The 19,581-nt window shown below is 56.0% G+C and overlaps 3 long non-coding RNA genes across 4 annotated transcripts; all 3 read left to right on the top strand.

Moving 5' to 3' along the window:
* The first annotated feature begins 1,077 nt into the window (after positions 1-1,077).
* On the top strand, positions 1,078-3,192 carry LOC136306096 (uncharacterized). Its single transcript, XR_010725506.1, has 3 exons — positions 1,078-1,314; positions 1,527-1,702; positions 2,584-3,192. It is a non-coding gene; the product is annotated as an uncharacterized lncRNA (long non-coding RNA).
* A 1,835-nt stretch (positions 3,193-5,027) lies between these two features.
* LOC136306095 (uncharacterized) lies at positions 5,028-6,944 on the top strand. 2 transcript variants are annotated; one of them, XR_010725505.1, is made up of 5 exons: positions 5,028-5,131; positions 5,210-5,251; positions 5,342-5,511; positions 5,590-5,668; positions 5,746-6,944. It is a non-coding gene; the product is annotated as an uncharacterized lncRNA (long non-coding RNA). The 2 variants fall into 2 exon arrangements; XR_010725504.1 differs by having other exon boundaries at positions 5,028-5,251.
* Positions 6,945-14,101: 7,157 nt separating this feature from the next.
* LOC136306094 (uncharacterized) lies at positions 14,102-16,041 on the top strand. Its single transcript, XR_010725503.1, has 3 exons — positions 14,102-14,769; positions 15,582-15,649; positions 15,926-16,041. It is a non-coding gene; the product is annotated as an uncharacterized lncRNA (long non-coding RNA).
* The last annotated feature ends 3,540 nt before the right edge of the window (positions 16,042-19,581 follow it).

Genomic DNA, 19,581 nt, shown 5'->3' with positions numbered 1-19,581 from the left:
GAAAAAGGGCGGGAAACGTGAGGGGAGAAAAAGGGCGGGAAACGTGAGGGGAGAAAAAGGGCGGGATCAAGTGGGGAGATCAGTGGAATATTGGGGGGGGGTCAGTGACGCTGAGGGAAGATCAATGGAATATTGGGGGGGCATCAATGACATTGGGGGGGTCAGTGACACTCGGGTGGGGATCAATGATGCTGTGGGGGGGTCGATATCAGAGGTTATCAGAGGAAATCGCCGCCGCCGTCCTCCCGTGCCCAGAGCCCCGGCAGGACCCCAGCGCAGCTCCGGCTGCAGGCGGAGCAGGAGCGGCTCCTGCCGCCCGCAGCGATCCCGGTCCCGATCCCGACCGCAACGCCAGCTTGGGCCTCAGGCCCCGAGACCCTCAACCCGCCCGCCGGGGGGGGCCGCACCTCTCGGGAGCCGCAGCCGACACTGACAGGACCCGAACCAGAACGCCCGCTCCCATTCCCGGCCCCGCCTGGCTCCGCGCAGGGCCGCGAGCAACCTCGGCTCGGCTCGGCTCGGCTCAGCTGCGAGGGGCGGGGCGGGGGTCGCGGGCGATGGTCCCGCCCCCAAGCCGGGGCGTGCTCGGGGCGGAGCCGGGGCGGGCTCGGAGCGGAGCCGGGGCGGGCTCGGGGCGGATCCGGGGCGGGCTCGGGGCGGATCCGGGGCGGATCCGGGGCGGGCTCGGGGCGGAGCCGAGGCGGGCTCGGGGCGGAGCCGGGGCGGGCTCGGGGTGGGCTCGGGGCGGAGCAGGGGCAGAGCCGGGGCGGGCTCGGGGCGGGGCCGGGGCGGAGCCGGGGCTCTGTGAGGCGGGGCCGGAGGCAGCCGGGGCCGGGCAGTACCGGGGGCGCGGCTTCAGGGGCGCGGGGCGGGTCCCAAGTGCACGGCGCCGGGACCCCACCGGGGCGTTCCTCACCGAGCCCATAGAGCAGCAGCTACTTCCGCCACCCTTTTGAATCCCCGCGATTGGCGGGCTCGCTGAGGCATCGGCAGTGCTGATTGGACAGCGGGCCCCGGGAACCGCCCCCGCCCCCCGGCCCGCGCTGAGGGCCCGGGGCCTCCGCCCTCAGACCGGCTCCGGCTCCAACCCGGCCCGGGCTCTGCTCCGGTCCCCCCGGCCCGCCCTGAGGGCCCGGGGGCTCTGCGCCGAGACCGGCCTCGCCCCTCCCCGCCTCGCCCTGTAGTAGATTTCTGTTTGGTTTGTGGGAAGAAACAGGTGTGAGAAGTGAGATTTGTGCTGGAGAGGTGCTGCTGGGAAGAAAGGATGGAGTAAATCTGCTCCAAGGATGTGCGATGAAGAATTCAGGGTCAGAGGTGGGCAGTATTTATAAACTGTCTCCATATTTCCCTGTATCTCTGGGTGTTTGGATTGAGCCTGGGATTGTCAGCTATGTTATAAACAAGCCAACCCGGCTACTGAACTCCCAATGAACGTTTGGAAACCCTTGCACAGAAAGACAAGGTAGTAATGATTCCAAAGGAGAAAATGTAAATGAAGGGTAACGATTGCTGGGAAATTTCCTTAGGAATTGTGAACCTCACACAAACGGAATTTAGGAGGTGGAATCCCAGTTTCAGCCTTGGGCACGTGCAGGAGAAGAGGGATCCTTATTCACAGCAAGGAAAGCCCGGTGCCCCAGCGTGTCAGTGCACACAGTGCAATGTCCAGGAAATGAGCGGCAGGGACTGGCAGCAGCTGCAGGTGAGAGCTGTCACAGGCTGATTGAGGGGACAGAGCAGCCCCAGGTGAGAGCTGTCACAGGCTGATTGAGGGGACAGAGCAGCCCCAGGTGAGAGCTGTCACACTGATGAGGGGACAGAGCAGCCCCAGGTGAGAGCTGTCACACTGATGAGGGGACAGGTGGAAGCTGTAAAGGATAACGAGGGGGCGGGTCCTGCCAGCACTGCTTTAAGAGGGGAGCCCGAGCTCAGTTTGGCACGGAGCTGCGGGAGGAGAGGGGTTTATGCTGGGCTCCCAGGTGAGGCTCATGGAAGGATGGTGAGTTCATCTCACAGGGGCTGGGGGAGGCCTTGGGCGTGGAACATTACTTCAGGAGGTGCTGAGGGACAAACCTTTGTGCCGAGCAGCAGCAGCACAAAAGGTTGAAATAAGTTTTGGTTTGGCATGTAGTGATGGGATTGGCGTCTATGGTGTGCTAGTGTTATCTAAAGGTTTAAACTTTAATGTTTATTTTTAAAGCTTTAAGTTAATGAATTAATATAGGTTGCAAGACATGGGCTTTTTCCTTTTTATTTGGCTAGCGGGAGGTCTTTAACTTTGGGGGCGCTCTGGGTATATGTTCTGGAGTATTATTGAGGGGATTGGACGTGGGGTTGTTTTTATTATATTCAGTAGTTTGACTGGGGGTGATAAGAGTTGGCTTTTTTTGCTGGAATTTTTTTGGGGTTGTCTGTTTGAAAATTTATGTATTTATGCAGTTAAGTGTAGTGGTGTTTCCGGTGTAACTCTTCAGCTTATGTTATTGTTTGTGTGTTTGAGGTGGTCCACTTGTCTTACGCCCTGACCGATTGGCCAACAGATCTGCTGAGATCATACATCGATGTTTGTTTTATTTCTTGTAGCCGAATAAGAGACAGCAGCCCGGTGACAGCAGGAAATTCCCAGAGGGCGAGGCGGCCTTCTGTGGCACCCGACATGGATTCTCATCCCCAGACGTCCAAGAGATAAGTGGAGGGTTCAGAGCCACAGAGGGGATGAAAGTGGAGTGCTGGGTCAGGACTTGTCAGGAGGGGTTTTTGAGTCAGGTTTGGAGATAGGGATGTCCAAGATGTGCCAATTGAGAGTACAGGTGTACCAGCCCGACCCAAACCCGAAGGAGTAGCCCTAAAGACATGCCCGTTTCCCTGAGTGCGGGTACAGGCAGGAGCCCTTATGCAGGACAATGCTAGAAGGCCTGGCTGCGAGGTGCAGGGCTCTAAAGAAGTTGGGTTTAGAAGGGGGGAGGTGTAGCCACACACACAGAGGCTGAGGTAAAGGACTCAAGGACTAGAGGACACACGGTGAAAACCAGGGGAACAGGCTAGGATACAAGTCAGAGTACAGGTGTAGCGGCCCTCACAGCACTGCTACCAGCACACTTCCCCTGAGAGCAGGTGCAGGCAGCAGCCCTAGTGCAGGAACACACCAGAAGCTCTGACCTGTGCAGACACTGTCAGGCTAGGGCCAGGCAGGAAGCGATAGTGGGGAGCAGGATCCAGCAGGGCTGGGGATAACGGGGGTTTCCCGCCCCACCCACCCTGGGATTCCCTGTCTCTCCGCAGCCGGTGGAAGTGCTCCTGATTTCCCTCTCGAGGCGGCGGTTGGTAAGGCTTCGTGCCTTTTGCCACCGCAAAGAGTTCGGCTCTGTCAGCCTCTGCCCTGTCTCAGGGCCACGTTTAGGGTAGGCAGGGAACAACTGTGGATGTACCTGTCCTGCGTGCGGGACAGCTCTTGGGACCCTAACGGTGCAGAGCGTCCCCGGCTGCAAGGTCTAGGGCTCGGAAGAAGCAGGGTTCAGAAGGGGGGAGGTTACAGTGATGCACACAGAGGCTGAGGTAAAGGACTGAAGGACTAGAGAACACACAGTGAAAATCAGGGGTACAGGCTAGGATACAAGTCAGAGTACAGGTATCCCAGTCCTCACAGTGCTGCTTCCAACACTGTTTCCCTGAGAGCAGGTGCAGGCAGCAATCCTAATGGCAAGACAAGGCCAGAAGTCCTGAGAGGTGCAGGCAGTAACCCTAAGCTAGGGCCAGGCAGGAAGTGACAGTGGTGGGGCCGAGTCCACAGGGTTGAGGTTCACCGGGGATGTCCACCCTGCGTTCCTGTCCTGCTCTAACCGGGGATGCTCACAGCCCTAATGGAGGCCACGGTGGGTGGGCTCGGTGCCAGTAATGCCTCTAAGGCTTTGGCGCTGCGAGCGTCAGCCTCCGAGCTCAGCTGAAGCACACACGGGGCCCGAGGACCCGGTCCTGCTTAAGAGACGGTGAGTAGCAGAGCTGCTGGTTTTTGGCTGATGTGCAGCTAAGATTATGCTTTGATGTTTGGTTTTCTTTATTGTAGCTGACTAGGAGACAGCAGGCAAGTGACAGGAGGAATTTCCCAGAGGCATAGGCGGCCTTCTTTGGGACCCAGCGTGGATTCACCTCCCCAGACATCTGAGAGATAAGTGGAGGGCTCGGAACTAGGGAGAGGATGAAAGCGGGGTGCCAGGGCAGGGGTCAGCGGGAGGGATTTTTTGAGTCGGGTTTGGAGATGGGGATGTCCCAGATGTGACCCCTTAGGCTACAATAAGGGAAAGTCTCATTCTGGATCACAGTGCTGAGGTGTGCAGGGCAGAGCAGTCCCAGGGTGTGTTGTGTCTGTTGTGCACTTTGTGTCTTTTGGGTGTCTTGTCTTTTCCTTTAGTCTTTTCAGGCGCCTGTCAAAACCTCTGGCATCAGTCTTAGCATTTCTGATCTCTGTGCTCCTCAGCCAGGTGCCTTTGTCTCAGCTGCTCGGACACTCATCAGAATCCATCTCTCTTCACAAGCATCCAGTCCGATGCCTTTTCAGGTCTTGTTCTGAGCTGTACTGACAGCCGTGCACCGCCCTGATCCATTCCGGCGGGTTAGGTCTTGTGAGAATGCAAAGACAGGTCGAGGATTCTGACCGTAGGGTTCTCGGGCATCCATCTCTGCATTTCTTGGGATAAGTCATCCCGATGGCATCTTGTTCCTGCAGGGTTCTCTGAGCCTGGCCAGCTCACCTTCCTTCTCACCTCGGTCATCTCATTCTGAGTTCTCTGGACCCTCAGGGTCATTCTTCTTGCCCAGAGTTTTCTGTCCCTGTTGCGTCCCCTCGTTTGTCCTGTGCTGTGTCACGGGTGTTGGTGTGTGTTTGGCCGGGAGCTGCTCTGCCTTGCTGCTCAGTCTGGGTGTGGGGGTACGAGGGTAATAGTGCCGGGGGCTTGAAATTTGTGATGTGGGGTGTAGTAGGGCTGTAGAGGGTATTCCTAGGTTGCCACAAGATATGTGGAGCTGTCAAGGTATCCTGCAGCACTCTGACTTTTGTCCGAACTTTCTTTCAGATGCAGAGGGATGAAATCTGTGGCAGAGCCCCCCAGTCTGGGTGAGGGGCTCCCCTGAGAAGGTCAGTCACTGTTTTGATTTGCAGGGGAGGTGTAAATGATGGCTGTGTTACAGCTCTGTTCTTTGTCTTTATTTTTAGGTGGTAAAGCCGGATCTCAGCAGTCAAGCTGACGTGGGCGAGGTGAGCAGCGATGGGTGGACAGAAGCAGTTGCTATTGTTCAAGCCTCACTCGCTGGTGCAACTCTAAGCCTCCGTTATTGTGTGTTTTAGGGAGTCCACTCGCAGGAGGCCGAGCTCCCCTCTCACCAACCGGACGACAGACCCGGGTCACCTCACCCGTGAGCCCTCCGGGAGCATTCCAGGAGTCTGTGATGGAGCCTTGATCTTCTCCTTGTGAAGGCCCCATCCAGGTAGTCTTGGATAACGGCCGAGGAGTTGAGGTGAGTCAGGGAGGAGAAGGAGGGATGGTCCCCTCAAGTTCCAGCGCTGCCATGTCACCTTGTCTGCTCTTTACCCAGGCAGACCCTGCGACGCCGGCGTTGGCCTCTGAGCGCAGCTGAAGCGCGGGGCCGAGGACACGGGCAAGCTTAGGAGACAGTGAGTAGCAGAATTGTCGGGTTTTGGGTGATGGGCTGCCAAGATTATGCTTTGATGTTTGGTTTTCTTTATTGTAGCTGTGTAGGAGACAACAGCCCAGCAACAGCAGGAATTTCCCTGAGGGAGAGGCGGCCTTCTTTGCCACCCAGCGTGGATTCACCTCCCTAGACGTCCAAGAGATAAGTGGAGGGCTCGGAGCCAGGGAGGGCTTGAAAGCGGGGTGTGGGATCAGGGGCCACCGGGAGGGATTTTTTGAGTCATTTTTGGTGACAGGGATGTCCAAGAAGTGACCGCTTAGGCTACAGAAAGTCTCATTCTGGATCAGAGTGCCGAGGTGTGCCGGGCAGAGCAGTCCTGGTGTGTGTTGTGTCACTTGTCTGTTGTGCACTCTGTCTGTTTGGTGTCTTGTCTTTTCCTTTTGTCCTTTGAGGGGCCTATCAAAACCCCTGGCATCAGTCTTAGCATTTCTGATCTCTGTGCTCCTCAGCCAGGTGCTTTTGACTTTGGTGCTCGGACACTCATCAGAATCCATCTCTCTTCACAAGCATCCAGTCCGATGCCTTTTCAGGTCTTGTTCTGAGCTGTACTGACAGCCGTGCACCGCCCTGATCCATTCCGGCGGGTTAGGTCTTGTGAGAATGCAAAGGCAGGTAGAGGATTCTGACCGTAGGATTCTCGGGCATCCATCTCTGCATTTCTTGGGATAAGTCATCCCGATGGCATCTTGTTCCTGCAGGGTTCTCTGAGCCTGGCCAGCTCACCTTCAGTCTCACCTCGGTCATCTCATTCCGAGTTCTCTGGACCCTCAGGGTCATTCTTCTTGCCAGAGTTTTCTATCCCTGTTGTGTCCCCTCGTTTGTCCTGTGCTGTGTCACGGGTGTTGGTGTGTGTTTGGCCGGGAGCTGCTCTGCCTTGATGCTCAGTCTGGGTGTGGGGGTAATAGGATAATAGTGCTGGGGGCTTGAAATTTGTGATGTGGAGTGTAGCAGGGCTGTCGAGGGTATTCCTAGATTTCCACAAGATATGTGGAGCTGTCAAGGTATCCTGCCGCACTCTGACTGTTGTTCTGACTTTCTTTCAGATGCAGGTGGATGAAATCTGTGGCAGAGCCCCCCATCCTGGGTGAGGGGGCTCCCCTGAGAAGGTCGGTCACTGTTTTGATTTGCAGGGGAGGTGTAAATGGTGGCCGTGTTACAGCTCTGTTCTTTGTCTTTATTTTTAGACCAGACCCTGCGACGCCGGCGTTGGCCTCTGAGCGCAGCTGAAGCACAGGGCCGAGGACACAGGCAAGCTTAGGAGACTGTGAGTAGCAGAATTGCTGGTTTCTGGCTGATGTGCTGCTAAGAGCACAGGGTCACGTTTAGTTCTCTTTATTGTAGCTGACGAGGAGACACCAGCCTGGTCACAGCAGGAATTTCCCCGAGGGAGAGGCAGCCTTCTTTGGGACCCGGCGTGGATGCACCTCCCCAGACATCTGAGAGATAAGTGGAGAGCTCAGAGCCGTAGAGGGCATGAAAGAAGAGTGTGGGGTCACTAGCAAGGTTTTTTGAGTCAGGTTTGAAGACAGGGATGTCTAAGCTGTGACCCCTTAGGTTTCATCCAGGGAGAGTCTCATTCTGGATCACAGTGCCGAGGTGTGCAGGGCAGAGCAGTCCTGGTGTGTGTTGTGTCTGTTGTGCACTCTGTGTCTTGGGTGTCTTGTGTGTGCTGTCTTTTCCCTTAGCCCTTCAGGGGCCTGTCAAAACCTCTGGCATCAGTCTTAGCATTTCTGATCTCTGTGCTCCTCAGCCAGGTGCCTTTGTCTCAGCTGCTCGGACACTCATCAGAATCCATCTCTCTTCACAAGCATCCAGTCCGATGCCTTTTCAGGTCTTGTTCTGAGCTGTATTGACAGCCGTGCACCGCCCTGATCCATTCGGCGGGTTAGGTCTTGTGAGAATGCAAAGACAGGTCGAGGATTCTGACCGTAGGGTTCTCGGGCATCCATCTCTGCATTTCTTGGGATAAGTCATCCCGATGGCATCTTGTTCCTGCAGGGTTCTCTGAGCCTGGCCAGCTCACCTTCCATCTTACCTCGGTCATCTCATTCCGAGTTCTCTGGACCCTCAGGGTCATTCTTCTTGCCAGAGTTTTCTATCCCTGTTGTGTCCCCTCGTTTGTCCTGTGCTGTGTCACGGGTGTTGGTGTGTGTTTGGCCTGGAGCTGCTCTGCCTTGATGCTCAGTCTGGGTGTGGGGGTAATAGGATAATAGTGCTGGGGGCTTGAAATTTGTGATGTGGGGTGTAGTTAGACTGTAGAGGGTATTCCTAGATTGCCACAAGATGTGTGGAGCTGTCAAGGTATCCTGCAGCACTCTGACTTTTGTCCCAACTTTCTTTCAGATGCAGAGGGATGAAATCCGTGGCAGAGCCCCCCATCCTGGGTGAGGGGCTCCCCTGAGAAGATCGATCGCTATTCAAGGTGAGAGTCACATATTTCACATTTTTTGGCACTCCAGTGCAGGCCACCTGCATTTACAGCTTGAAACAGGTGAGTCCCTTGGTAACCCCTGGGCAGCAGCTGGAGCCTGCTTCGGGCTGGGCTGAGGGAGCAAACACTTGTGGCTGACACAGCTCCACACTGGGGGTACTTGGGAAAACACCTGCCTTGTCCTGGATTGTTTTTTTTTTTTGAGCTTTTGACAAGGTTTTAGTCATCACCTTGGTAAAAATAAATGGTAAGGACTGAAAACATGAGAGGCTGGCAGGTTATATGCACGAAAGACAACTTTTTTTTTCTTAAATATTTGTGCAACCTATATCTTAATTTTGAGACTCTTTTTTGGTCAACTTTATTGTAAAACCCCCTTATTTTCAAGTTAGCTGCTTCAATAATGAATTTGTTTTACAAATACCCGCTAATGTCCGAAGGTTAAAGCACTAACACCAACATCCCACCTCTTTTATTTTTGCAGCAAAATTTTATCTTTACTAAACTTGAAACTTGATGTTTTTGCAGGTAGTAAGTTAAAGAAGGTGTTTATCTGCCCATCACTGATAGTCAGGGTCATGAAGAAATTGCTCTAGTGTTCTAAAATAAATGCAGATTTTTAGGCCTCTCCCATTCTCTCTGGCTAGCAGCATGTGAATTGATTTTTGATCTCCTTTCTGTTGGTGTCTGTGGGTTTTAAGCGGCATGGAGAAGGTGTCTGTGGACATGGCACCCAGGGAATGGTGCTGGGAAGGGCAGGATGGAAAGGAGCTGCTCAGGAATCCAGAGCAGCAGTGGAGTGGGAGCTGGTGCTGCTGCCTCAGTCACACCCTCCTGGACAGTCTGTGCAGTGATAATATTCCTACTTTCCTTCCTGAACCTGGGGTTGGAGGAGAACATGAGTCTTGGCATTGTTGGAAAGGGGAACTCCAGGGAAAAACTGCTGTTTGTGTCCTCAGAGAGCAGTGGGAAGAGCCTGGGAGAAATCCTGGCTGGCTGAGGGATCCTTGTGTCCCCTCAGGAATAAATCCCTGCGTCTCCTCAGACCTGCTGGTTTGCAGTAGAGTTTGGGCACCTTTCGCTGCAGCTGTGGTTCTTAATAACTGGAAGTCCATGGATTGCTGGGCGATTCCCATAAGTTCTCCTATTTTGTAGGAGCTGCACGGTGAGGTCAGCATTCTGATGGAGGCCCTGGCACAGCTGCCAAGGGCAAGGAACGTGGAGCATCCCGGGGCTTCTCCCGCCCGAGTTTCTCCCGGAGCGTGCTGCGTGTCGTGCCGGATGTTTAACCCGGGTTTGGGGTGTTCTCCTGCAGTCCCAGCTCTGACTGCTGCCCCCGAGCCCCGGCCTTGCTCGGTCCCAGCACTGAACCTGGCAGGTGGGTGTGCTTTTCCAGCCCTTTAATCCCACGGGCAATCCCAGATTCCCGGAGCTCCCCGAGGCACAGCCTGGCCTCCCTCCCTGGGAGCTGCATTTCAGTCTGCCTGGACCAAGGCCATCCTGTTTGAGACTTTATTCCTGTTGCTTTTCCTCTTCCAGGTTGTGGGCAAAAAGGAGAGAGCCAGTAGGAAGTGAAGCCACTGGAAGGCCTTATCCCAGTCCAAGGTTGGATAGGAGTAACTGGACCTGTTGAATTCCCACTTCCCTTTAAATTAGAGCAGAGGAAGCAGATTTTAAATCATCATTCCATGAACTTTCACCAGCTTCATGACTCTTGCAAAAGTTTTCAATGTTAGAAATTCCTGAGCTTGTTTTCCAGGCAAGCTTGGATTTAGATGTTATTCCTTCCTTTTATTTGAAGGAATAACTCTGATTTTCTCTCTGATTTTAGTAAGGGAATATTTATTTATTCCAATTTTCCATCCTAATTGGAATTTTTGCACCTTGTAGAGCACATTTCCAAGGAAATTTACCCAATTAATGTTGGTAAATCAGGAATTGTCCAGCACCATCTCCACAAAATTCTGTGAATTCCCAAGAAAACGTTGAAGTATTTATTTGCCATGATTCATCTCTTTGTAAAGTTCAATTTACTGCATTTTTAATTACATAAATGCCATTAAAACCTGAATCCAGGCCTAGCTGCTGTTCCTTGGACACAGGGGGCTGGTTCTTTCCTACCTTGGCACATTTGGGTGTTTGTCCAAAATGAGCTTCCCACTAAAATAGAATTTGTTTCCAAGCAAAAGTGGGAATTGTCTAGAAAACCTTCTGTTCTGGGGGGCACTGGGTTTGTTTCCCTTATTGCTGCATAATTGAGGAAAGCCATGGTGCTTTTTTAGGCAGTGGCAGGAGGTGAAAGCTGCATTTATTTAATTTTGTATTTTATTTCTTGTTATTTTTGTATTTTTATGCTCTTTTGTTGTGGTTTCTCATGTTGCGTTTTGTGGTTTTTCAAAGACTTTTTCTTCCGTTTTTTAATTTTTATATTTTTTTCTTTAGCTATTTATTTACTTGTTAAAACTACTTTTAGTTTTTTATTTTAATTTTTTGTTTAATTTTTTTTTCCACTTTTTTGTTACTTTGAAATTTTTTTCTTTTGGTATTTTAATTTTATTTATTATTTTCTATAGTTTTGGTTTATTTTTTCATGTTTTCTTTGTTCCTTTTTTTTTTTCCCCATACTCTTTCTTCCCCCGGGCGCCTGGGGGTTTGGCTGTTGGCAAGAAAGATGAGAAATGACCTCCGTGCCCGCTGGACGTCGGGATGTCATAGAGAGCGCAGTTGGCAAAAGCTCTGTATTTTCTGCTCCATAAAACTCCTGAAGGGAGAAAGCTGTGACCACCGTGGTGCCGTTTTTTCCTTCCCAGCCCCGACCAGGTCTCCTCCTACCCGTGCACAGTGTTACCAGCAGCAGCCTGCTGTCCAGGCTGTCGAGGCGTATTTCAGAGGGGGCAATAAAAACAAAGTAGACGTTTTATTTTGAACTCTCCGACCCTGCTTGTTTATTAGCAAAGAACTCCAAAACAAAGCGAACAAAAAAAGAAAACCCACAAACTAAACTCCCCCGCAACCCACCAAAAAAAAACCATAGAGAAAGAGAAAACATGCCCATATTATTTGAATAAAGATTAAAACTTTACCCCTTAGAAAACCAGGCTCATTTAATTCAAATTAATTGTGTTTCTGATGTGTTAGGTTAATGAATTCATCTAGTGTAAAATATCGTTTAAAATATAAACAAACGAATTAAAAAATAATGAAAAAGAAAAATAACAAAAAGTATAGGATATGAAAAATAATATAAATAATAAATACACAATATATTATTACATACTACACGTTTTATAAATATATATAATATACATAATATAAACATCTATAATGTACATAATCATGATATTTCAATGAAATGTATTATTATTTATAACATTACATAATAAATAATAAATTATTTTATATATAACTTTCTATACTTAATATATATAATAAATATAATAGTATAATAAACATAATACATGATGTATAATGTACATAATATAAAAGCTGAATTGTAATGATTAATGTAAATATCAGAATCACAAAGATAAAAAATATTGAAATAGAGCCTGAACGAAAGGCTTTTTTGTTTCGGTCTGGTTGCTGGCGGGGCTCTCGCAGGTGTGCTCGGGGGTCTTTTGGGCCATTTATTCCGGAGGCTGTTCGGAAGGGCATTCCTGGGCACGTTCGTTTATGGCTCCGCTCCGCGCCGCCGCGCGGCAGTGCTGCCACCCTGTGGGCAGAGAGCGGTAGTGCAGCTTCCCCCCCGCCCGGCCCGCCCGATCTGTGCGGCAATGCTGCCACCGTGTGGGCAAACAGCGGTAGTGCAGCTGTCCCTCCCGCCCGTCCCGCCTGATCTGTGCGGCAATGCTGCCATCGTGTGGGCAAAGAGCGGTAGTGCAGCTGTCCCTCCCGCCCGTCCCGCCTGATCTGTGCGGCAATGCTGCCACCCTGTGGGCAAAGAGCGGTAGTGCAGCTGTCCCCCATGACCGTCCCGCCGGAGCCGTGCGGCAGTGCTGCCACCCTGTGGGCAAAGAGCGGTAGTGCAGCTGTCCCCCCCCGCCCGTCCCCGACGCGCGTGGCAGCCCCGCATTGTGAGCTCGGGGGCGGCGCTGCCGCCCGCCCGCCCGCAGCTCGGGGCCGAAAGGGAGGGAAAAAGGCAAGGAGCCCGGGCGCGTGGCAGCCGGCTGCCTGCGCGCGCCACCCGGACCCCGGAGCCGTCCGGGCGCGCTTTTCCGCGGCGTCTGCGGGTGTGCGGACACGGGATGGGGGCGCAGCGGCGCCGCGGGCGGCAGTCCATTGAGTCAGGCGCTTGTGTGAGCGGCCGAGGGGGCATTTTAGTGGGTTCCACTACCAAGATGGCGGCGAGACGCGAGGCGCCTGACCTTCTAAAAAGGGCGGCCAAAAGGGCGGGAAAAATAAGGACCCTATAGGTGTTTATGCAGCTGCCTGCACAAAACCCCGACTACGGCGCCGCCCGGGGGCAATTTTCCGCGGCGTTTCCAGGTGTGGGGACACGGGCCGTGTGCTCAGTCGCGCCGCGTCCGCGTTCAGATTCGTTGATTTAGTCAGGCGTCTGCGTAAACACCTGGCGGAGGCCTATGCCGAGCCACAAAGAACATGGCGGCCGGGACGGAAGTGGCCTCAGGAGCAACCAAGATGGCGGCAAGGGAAAGCGGAAGTCACACGTCGCCCCTCACAAAATGGCGCCGAAGCGCGAGGCGCCCGACCTTCCAAAAAAGGCGGCCAAAAGGGCGGGAAAAAATAAGGACCCTATAGGCATTTAGCCAGACGCCTGCACAAAAACCCCGACTACGGCGCTGCCCGGGCGCAATTTTCCGCGGCGTTTCCAGGTGTGCCGACACGGGCCGTGTGCTCAGTCGCGACGCGCTTGCGTTCGGATTCGTGGATTTAGTCAGGCGTCTGTGTAAACACCTGGCGGAGGCCTATGCCGAGCCACAAAGAACATGGCGGCCGGGACGGAAGTGGCCTCAGGAGCAACCAAGATGGCGGCAAGGAAAAGCGGAAGTCACGCGTCGCCCCTCACAAAATGGCGCCGAGGCGCGAGGCGCCCGACCTTCCAAAAAGGGCGGCCAAAAGGGCGGGAAAAAATAAGGACCCTGTAGGCGTTTACGCAGATGCCTGCACAAAAACCCCGACTACAGCGCCGCCCGGGCGCAATTTTCCGCGGCGTTTCCAGGTGTGCAGACACCGGCCATGTGCTCATCCGCGCCGCCTCCGGGTTCGGATTCGTGGATTTAGTCAGGCGTCTGTGTAAACACCTGCCGGGGGCCTTAGCGGTGCCGCAAAAAAGATGCCGGCGGGACCGGAAGTGGCCTCAGACGCAACCAAGATGGCGGCAAGGAAGGGCGGAATGCTCGTGGGGCTCATCGCGGCCGAAAATCACCGAGTGCAGCTCACACCCTGCAATGGCAAAAGCTGTTTTATTAAAACTCAGCCGAGAATTTTCCTCTTATTTCCAGGTCACAGGATATACTGAGCCTGAGAGGGATCCTAAAATCTGACTCTCAAGCAGACGGACCGTTTGAGAATCGAACTCAGCACCTTGGCATTACCCGGACTCTGCTCCAAGCAGCTGAACCAATCTCTGCATTATGGGGATGGACCTCCATAGGATGGCAACGCTTGGCCCCACTAAGGTAAGTGCAGTGCCGCCTTCTCTGCCAAAGCTGCTTCACACAGCAGCCCCTGGAATGGCTCGAGGGCAGAACTGGCTGGCAGCTCACGACAGCACAAAGCTCTTCCAGTGACGCTGATTTCCTGTCCTTTCCAGGATTTACTCAACAGCTGCCGTAAAAGTACTTACACAAAGTCTCTTTCTGGGCGGAAAAGAGCAGGACAAGTCCTGAGGCTTCCCTTCTTCCACGGCCAAAGCTCTGCAGAGAGGCAGGGCCGGTCCCACCCGCACAGGGGCGTTTCCTGCAGGTGAGTGTTGCCGGGCCAAACTGATGGCAGCTGCTGAGGCCGGGGCTGCTTTTCTGGCCGGAGGCCTCGGTGCCCCCCCGTGCCGCCTGCAGTGTCCCTCGGTGTTTCCTGCAGGTGTCCCGGGTGCCCGGAGGCGCAGGGAGGAAGGAGGCCGGCAGCCCCAGCGGGGCCAGCAGCCCTGGGATGATGTGCAGGGGAGGAGCTGTGCCTGCGGGGCCCCGCCCGTGGCAGCGGCGGCCAAACGCAGGGCCCGGGGCCGGGCTCGGGGCTGGCACGGACACGGCCCCGGGGCTGCCGCGGCTCCTCGGCCAGGGGCTGCTCCCACCGGGCACGGGGAGATGCTGCAGCCCGGACAGAGGCACCCACAGCCCAAGAGCTCCCCAGGGAACAGCTGGCATTGCCCGGGAACGGCGGCTCGGGCTGTCTGCAGAGGGGCTCAGACAGCAATTCCCACCTCCCGGAGCTCCCACACAGTTGCCAGGGATGTCCTGGCCACCCCAAATCCCCTCCCTTTCAGCCTGAGGACATCACCCATCGGCAGCATTAAAGCCAAGGTGCTCCTCCCTCACAGAAATTAAATCCAGAGCAACGGCCCTCGGAGATGCCTCAAAATCAAAGGTTTGAGTGGGATGGAGTTTCGTTTGGATGAAGTCTGGACTTTTCCAGGGAGCCAGCCGGAGTGCAGAAGTGATGGAAAGCTTTTGCAGGTGGGTCCCACTGGAGGTGTGCTGAAGGCAGGGATGGGCATCCCTTGCCTGAGGGAAAGGCACTTGCAGAGGCCACTGCTGGGGCTCGGAAAGGAGCTGAGCTCCTGCAGGGAGCTGTGTCCTCCCGAGGGCACAGGGGCTGCCTCAGCACAGGCCGGCCAGTGCCTTCTCCTGCTCTGAAACATCACCTGGAGCCCGAGCTCAGGGGGGTGGCTGAATTCCAGGGAAATCTGACAGGTGACCCCCAGGGGATGAGGGTTAGAATTAACCAAATCTATGGAATAGAAACCTATCCTGTCCCTATCCTGCTGAGCTTCCTTGGAAGCTCTGCTAGTTCCTGACACATCTGGCATTCAAGCAGCAGCTCTGCGTGGGAATATCCATGCTCTGTGAGGCACTGTGAGGTTATTGCAGCAGGAACTGAGCAGGGAATTCGGGGCCGTGGGTATAATTCATCTAAACTAGCAAAGGTGACAGTGAACCCCAAATCTGGGCACCACACAGAGAACAATCTTTGTGCTGCCCTGTCAGCTCAAGCCCCTGGGCTGGGAAGTTTTGGGAGTCAAACATATGGAATGATAAAAGTCACAGCAACTGGTGTCACCCCGAGGGACAGTCCAAGTCCCAGACAATTCCTCTGCAGTCCCCTGGGGGGGAAAACACCCTCTGTCTGCCAGGAGCCCTGACTCTGTTTCTCCTATCAGCTGTGTTGGGCTTTAAGAACTTGAAATAACTTTGAAGCCAAAGAAATCACCTTTTCCTTCTGGTTTGATTGTGTTTTTTTGTTGTTTTTTTTTTTTTTTTTCTTTCAGGTGCTGGACTTGCTTCTGTGGATGTGTGCTGAGCTCTGGCTGCAGGGGACTGTCAGGCCTGAATGGCTGTGAGTTTGTGTTCTTCTCGCTGGGGAAGCAGAAATAATTATTAATTAGACTGCAGAAATGTTTTCAGAAACCTTTCCCCTTTCCTGCCCTTTGCTGGTGGATCTTCTCTTTCTGCCTTTGACTTTACAAAGCTGTTCCCTGATGTCAATTCCCCTGCCTGAATTCCTTGCAGCTCCTAGCTGGGAAAAACTGGGATGATGTCCTAGGGATGTTCTTAGGGGAGGACAGAGGTGAGATTTTTGCCTGTATTTTTCTAATATTTTCTAAAATTTCAGGGAGCTGCTCCTGCTCCTGCCCCTAATCCTGCTGCTGCTGCACAAGTGGAGCCTTGTCAGCGAAGACCTGCATCTGCAGGAGGCCCCGCAGGCCCTGGCTGGGAAGTGCCAAAACAAAGAAGTGATCAGTAAGTGCTGAACTGCTTCCAGGAGGGCATATTTTGTTGCAGCCGTTACAGACCAACCGTGTGGTGCTGGTGACTTTGTGTGAGTTGCTTAATTAAAGCCAATCGTTGGTAAGGGTTTTGAGCCTGCCTTGGAGAGCACTTGGAGCTCTGGGTGCCCTGGCTTTCCCCTAGGTGGCCCTGGGGGCGCCCCGGCTGTCCCCTAGGTGTCCCTGGGGTGCTCTGGCTGTCCCTGGGGTTGCCCTGGCTGTCCCCTAGGTGTCCCTGGAGTGCCCTGGCTGTCCCCTAGGTGTCCCTTGGGGTCCACGGGCTGTCCACTAGGTGTCCCTTGGGGGGACCTGACTGTCCCTGGGATGCCCTGGCTGTCCCCTAGGTGTCCCTTGGGGTCCACGGGCTGTCCACTAGGTGTCCCTTGGGGGGACCTGACTGTCCCTGGGATGCCCTGGCTGTCCCCTAGGTGTCCCTGGGGGTGCCCTGGCTGTCCCCTAGTTGTCCCTGGGGTGCCCTGGCTGTCTCTTAGGTGTCCCTGGGGGTGCCCTGGCTGTCCCCTAGGTGTCCCAGGGCTGCCCTGGCTGTCTTTTAGGTGTCCCTGGGGGTGCCCTGACTGTCCCCTAGGGGTACCTTGTCTGTCCCTGGGGGGGCCCTGGCTGTCTTCCTAGGTGTCCCTGGGGGGCCCTGGCTGTCCCCTAGGTGTCCTTGGGGTGCCTTGCTGTCCCCAAGGCGTCCCTGGGGTGCCCTGGCTGTCCCTGGGGGTCCCTGGGGTTGCCTTCCCTGTCCCCTAGGTGTCCCTGGGGTGCCCTGGCTGTCCCCTCGGTGTCCCTGGGGGTGCCCTGGGTGTCCCCTAGGTGTCCCTGGGGGTGCCCTGGGTGTCCCTGGGGTGCCCTGGGGGTGCCCTGGCTGTCCCGTAGGTGTCCCAGGGCTGCCCTGGCTGTCCCATAGGTGTCCCTGGGGGTGCCCTGGCTGTTCCTTAGGTGTCCCTGGGGGTGCCCTGGCTGTCCCTTAGGTGTCCCTGGGGGTTCCCTGGCTATCTGTGGGGTGCCGTGGCTACCTCTGGGGTGCCCTTGATGTCCCCTAGGTGTCCCTGGGGTGCCCTGAGTGTCCCTGTGGGTGCCCTGGCTGTCCCCTAGGTGTCCCTGGGGGTGCCCTGGCTGTCCCCTAGGTGTCCCTGCCTCGCTCGTATCCTCGACTCCGCCTCCGGCGCCATGGTGACACCCCTCCCAGTCTGGACCGGTGTGGCCACACCCCCTCCCCTGGGGCCATTAGACCCATCCCAGTACAGACCAGTAAGGCACCGTGTGCCCACCATGGACCCCCACACGCCTGCCAGTTCGTCCCAGTCCACTCCCCGTCCATCCCAGTTCTCTCTGATCACCCTCCCAGTGCTCCCAGTCCATCCCAGTCCCGCAGGTGCTGGTGCTTGTGGCTTGATCAGCTGGTGCCTGTCCGCAACGTGGAGCGGGTCAAATGAGGCCTCAGGGGGAGGGGGGGGCGGATTTTGGGGGGTCCTGGGGGTCCCGAGTTGTCCTGGAGGGGTTTGGGGGGTCTGCGGGGAGTCTCAAGGGGCTGCTGTGGGTGTTTTTTCGGGGATCTTCGGGAGGTTTGGGCGGCCCATTTGAGGCATCAAAGGAACCTGAGGAGGGTTTTGCGGGCTCCTGGAGGTCGGGGGGGCCCTGGGGGTGGTTTGGGGGGCACTGGGGGGTTCCAGCCCGTGACCCCCCCCCGTTTTTGACCCCCCCCCCCCCCCCGAGCTGTTTCGGTCTCATCGACGCCCTCCTGAAGCCCAAGGGGGGGTGGGCGCTGGGCCCCCCCCGCTGCCCCCTCCCCCTGCCACCCCCGCGACGCCCTGCAGGTGAGGGACCCCCAAAAACCCCTCCCCAGACCCCAAATTCACCCCTGGGACCCCAAAAACCCCCAAAACCTCTCCCCGGACCCCAAATTCACCCCTGAGGCCCCAAAAAACCCCCAAACCCCTCCCCATGAACCCCAAATCCACCCCTGGGACCCCCCAAAACCTCCCCAGGACCCCAGATCCACCCCGGGACCCCCAAATCCATCCCTTGGACCCCCAAAAACCCCCAAATCCATCCCTGGGACCCCCCAAAACCTCCCTTCAAACCCCAAATTCACCCCTCGGACCTCCAGAATCCTTCCACAGGACCCCTCAGGGGTCGTTCCCCACGAAAAAGTGCGGGAAACGTGAGGGGAGAAAAAGGGCGGGAAACGTGAGGGGAGAAAAAGGGCGGGATCAAGTGGAGGGGATCAATGGAATTTTGGGGGGGGTCAGCGACGCTGAGGAAGGATCAATGGAATATTGGGGGGGCATCAATGATATTGGGGGGGTCAGTGACACTCGGGTGGGGATCAATGATGCTGTGGGGGGGTCGATATCAGCTCGAGGGGCGGCCATGGGTTTTTGGGGGGCCGCAACGCAGGCATCCGTGCTGGGTTTGGAGCGGGGGGGCCCCTTCAACCTCTGGGGGGGCCCTGGCTGTCCCCTGGCTGTACCTGGGGGTGCCCTGCCTGTCCCCTAGGTGTCCCTGGGAATGCCCTGGAGTCCCTGGGGGTGCCCTGGCTGTCCCTGGGGGTCCCTGGCTGTCCCCTAGGTGTCCCTGGGGTGCCCTGGCTTTCCCTGGGGTGCCCTGGCTGTCCCCTAGGTGTCCTTGGGGTGCCTTGCTGTCCCCAAGGCGTCCCTGGGGTGCCCTGGCTGTCCTTGGGGTGCTCTGGCTGTCCCCTAGGTGTCCCTGGAGTGCCCTGACTGTCCCCTAGGTGTCCCTGGGGGTTCCCTGGCTGTCCCCTAGTTGTCCCTGGGGGAGCCCTGGCTGACCCTAGGGTGCCCTGCCTGTCCCCTAGGTGTCCCTGGGAGTGCCCTGGCTGTCACCTAGGTGTCCCTGGGGGTCCCTGGCTGTCCCCTAGTTGTCCCTGGGGGAGCCCTGGCTGTCCCAAGGGTGCCCTGCCTGTCCCCTAGGTGTCCCTGGGAGTGCCCTGGCTGTCCCCTAGGTGTCCCTGGGGGTGCCCTGGGTGTCCCTCTGGGTGCCCTGGCTGTCCCCTAGGTGTCCCTGGGGTCCCCTGGGTGTCCCCGGGGGTGCCCTGGCTGTTCCTGTGGTGCCCTGGCTGTCTTCTAGGTGTCCCTGGGGGGCCCTGGCTGTCTCCTCGGTGTCCCTGGGGGTGCCCTGGGTGTCCCTGGGGGTGCCCTGGGTGTCCCTGGGGTGCCCTGGGGGTGCCCTGGCTGTCCCGTAGGTGTCCCAGGGCTGCCCTGGCTGTCCCATAGGTGTCCCTGGGGGTGCCCTGGCTGTTCCTTAGGTGTTCCTGGGGGTGCCCTGGCTGTCCCTTAGGTGTCCCTGGGGGTTCCCTGGCTATCTGTGGGGTGCCGTGGCTGCCTCTGGGGTGCCCTTGATGTCCCCTAGGTGTCCCTGGGGTGCCCTGAGTGTCCCTGTGGGTGCCCTGGCTGTCCCCTAGGTGTCCCTGGGGTGCCCTGGCTGTCCTTTAGGTGTCCCTGGGGGTGCCCTGGCTGTCCCCTAGGTGTCCCTGCCT

This window comes from Chamaea fasciata, unplaced genomic scaffold (assembly GCF_029207755.1).
Source record: "Chamaea fasciata isolate MVZ Bird 193981 ecotype frontalis unplaced genomic scaffold, bChaFas1.0.hap1 SCAF_979, whole genome shotgun sequence".
Taxonomy (NCBI): domain Eukaryota; kingdom Metazoa; phylum Chordata; class Aves; order Passeriformes; family Sylviidae; genus Chamaea; species Chamaea fasciata.
This window is presented reverse-complemented; position numbering and strand designations above follow the sequence as displayed.